The sequence below is a fragment of the Dipodomys merriami genome, unplaced genomic scaffold, assembly GCF_024711535.1.
Source record: "Dipodomys merriami isolate MVZ:Mamm:240054 unplaced genomic scaffold, mDipMer1.0.p SCAF_659, whole genome shotgun sequence".
Classification (NCBI taxonomy): Eukaryota; Metazoa; Chordata; class Mammalia; order Rodentia; family Heteromyidae; genus Dipodomys; species Dipodomys merriami.
The window spans coordinates 328169-331880 of record NW_027206245.1 but is presented as its reverse complement, the minus strand read 5'-3'; positions in this window follow the sequence as shown (position 1 = coordinate 331880).

The window sequence follows — 3712 nt, the reverse complement described above, 5'->3', positions numbered from 1 at the left end:
ACACCAGAATATCTACCACCACTCAAATAAATAAACTGCTGGCGAGGTAAATAAATCAGGAACTATATTTGGTTTTGTGGCATTGTAAACTAGTGCAACCCATTGGGATATCTTAATGGAAGTTTACACAATACCAAAAAGACAGATATGTTGATGACCTTTACTGCAATTGGATACATATTGAAGGAATATGAATCAACATGAACATACATGTTCATGGCATTAATATTCTATAGCAACCAAGCTGTGTAATCAACCTAGATGCACCAGAAAGAGGGAATGAGGAAAATGTGCTATTCATAGCTATAAACATGTTCTGGTATATGAGAAGTGAATGTTTCTACTGTATCATTGCTAAATATTTTGAATATATACCTAATCCTACTTTCACTAAGTTTTGTGGCATTGTGTTTTTGCTTTAATGAGGAACATCCATATTGATTTTCAGACCAATTACAATAGGTTGAAGATTTCCTATAATATGTAGATATTAGATCAAAATTTAAATATATCAATGAACACATAGAGGACCATCATATATAGTTTATAATTTGAAGCAATTTTAAGAAGGCAACATTTGGGGGAAAAGATGATGGTAGAAACTTAAAATATACACAGACATGGGAAAATACCAAAAAATGTGCAACTAATTACTGCTAATAGTAAAATATTTTTCTCAAGTATTAACAATGAAACTATTAAAATAATACTTAATAACATCAAATAAATATGCCATAGAAGAAAATGTACCATAGATATACGTTTCCCCATAATTTGTTTTACTTTATAACAAATGGATTAGAAGATGCTAACACATTCAAGTGTCATTGATTGAATGCAGCAAATGAAAGTAAGAGAGAAGTAGAGAGTAAGAACAACCTGGGGTATGGATAAAGATACTCAGTAGAACTTTGTAAGGAAAGAATGTGCTTTGTTTTCCTGATCAAAATAGAGCTAGGACAGCTAACTTTTGACAGAACACTTGTAATGTAGAGTAGTGGAGTTAGTAATTTAGGTAGTAATTTATTACATTTATTCCCTAATCTTATGATGTGATTCCCTAATGATGTGAGTGATACTAGATTTTCTTTTTTGGGGGGAGGGGTGTCTGGTCCTGGGGCCTGAACTCTGGCCTGGGCACTGTCCCTCAGCTCTTCAGCTCAAAGCTAGCGCTCTACCACTTGAGCCACAGCGCCACTTCCAGCTTTTTTCTTTTTGCTTATGTGGTGCTGAGGAATCGAACCCAGGGCCTCAGGCATGCAAGTCAAGCGCTCTACCACTGAGCAACCTTCCCAGCCCCCTGATTCTAGATTTTCTGAGCCTTATTTTTCACCCAAAATCTCTAAATTCCTCACCCAGCCAATGGTTCTTCTGCTTCTCTCATTTCTCCTTGTTTCTGAACTAAACTCCTGTAACCTTTTGGTTCATGAGAAAGAGCTGGAAATATGAGGATGGCTTGGAGTCTGAGCTAACATCCACTCCGGCTTGGAGGATCTGGTAAAGGACTTTCACCTGGGTCTCAGAATCAGATATTAATTGACCTCTTTGGAAATGGAGATACTCACTCACTCAGGCAGAATCTGTCATTCCTTGACTTTCTCTGAAGAGATTTGATACTAGGGCACAATTCAGAGAATGAGCTTTCCCATTGTCAGAAGGAACAGGTTGAAAACTAAAAGTGGCCTCAGGTCCCGAAGGGCCAGTCAGAAGCCAAGAGATCACACTTTCCTCCTCATCAGGGACCTTCTGGTAGGAATAGAGTCTGAGCAAATTCTGACATAAACTGTGACTGGGCCTAAGGTGGAAACAAAAGAATGACCCTCTCTTTGATTACAAGGGAGTTATATAGTGAGACATGACAACTTCCTTCATATAAGAAAATTAAAGTTATCTCACTGCCACTTTGCAGGAGATCAGTATCCCCAAAGTAGAAGTTGTTAAATGTTGTGACTGCCAGTTTGCTCTGTAGGCTGTTGTCACTCTCACCCCTTCTCATGTCAGGAATGCATTGCTTCTTTCAGGCACTCTACTACCTGTACTGACTCCTAGGCAGGAATACTGTAGGCTGTTCTTTGGCTAACCTCTTGCATTTAAAGTAGATTAGGCACAGGCTCTGCTCATGCCAAGAGGTAGATGCAAGAGGTGAATAAAAGCTCAGATTTGTACAGAAACATGATCATATTGAAAAAAATTAAATTAAATTAATAGTTGAATAATTTAGGGTTTATAGCCACAAAATTTAGGTAATTATTAGTAATACATCTAGAATCATGGATTAGGAAGAGAACTGTGAAGTAGGTTCAGGATACAATGGAAAAGACACACCATAGCCATAACAGGAGATGAGAGTATGAAGGAACTATTGGCATAGGTCCATTTATTATCTTAGGAGTGACCTTGGATAAGAGGCTTTTAGAATAATATCTAAGAGGGACTTGCTGGGCACAGGTGGCTCACACCTGTAATCCTAGCTACCTGGGAGGCTGAGATCTGAGTATTATGATTCAAAGCAATCCCAGGCAGAAAAAGCCAGAAGTGGTGCTGTGGTTCAAGTGGTAGAGAACGAGCCTTGAGCTCAGGGACAATGCCTAGGGTTCGATTCTTCAGTGCCACATAAGCAAAAAAAAGCCAGAAGTGCTTTTATGGCTGAGTGGTAGGGAACTAGCCTTGAATTGAAGAGGTGAGGGACAGTGCTCAGGCCCAGATTTCAGGCTCCTTGTCCAGCCTAAATAAAAACAAAAAATAAAAAATAAAAAACTTCCAAACTTATTTTTTCTCATAATTGAAGAGAGGCTCCTCTTACAGAAATTCTCCTTATCTAGCTCAAGGTCATCAAAACTTCAGTAGACTTTTCCTGTTCAGATGTAATGCACCTAACTCTAATGAACCTAATCATGGCTGGGAAAGTATGGTCATAGATACGTTTGTTGTATTTTTCCTTATGAATATATAATACTCAGTGATTATATATAATATATATTATAATATAGAATATATTATACATTGTATAAATAGATTAAATAGATTATAACATGTATTATGTATTAACAGACTTCCTCATTTTAGATGTAGAAACAGGCAACATATTGAAAGAAAAATGTTTGAATCTCTGAGTTATTTCTCTACCACAGGACAATACCAGGTTTCATTCTTATTACCCAAAGAGCAACATAGGAAAACGATGCCCATGGATGTGGTTCTCTGGATTTTGGAAATTGTGATCACATATATATATATATATATATATATATATATATATATATATATATATATATATATATATATATATATATAATGAATAATATTGAATATGTAAAACTATAACAACAGATAAATAAGTGAATACCTATGTGCACACACTCCCAGTCACTTTCATGTATAATACTTTCTTTTCTATGCTCCTATTCACCTACACAGAGAGTACATGAGTTGCCCTTGAATTGTCCTGGAAGTTCTTTATTGGGATACTGTAACTTCACATCCTTTGTTCCCTAAGTAGTCAGATGCTATGTATTCAATAACAAAACTGTTGCAAACAAAAGTATCCACCCTGACACACAGAGGAACTTGGATTTCAGAAATGCCACAAATAAGTGGGAGGTACAACAGTACTTTTAAAAATTGAATAGACTACATATTTATTAGAAAGCTTGTGAGAAAAAAACTTCAGCGTAGGATGATACACTTGAAGAAAACTACAGTTTAAATTACA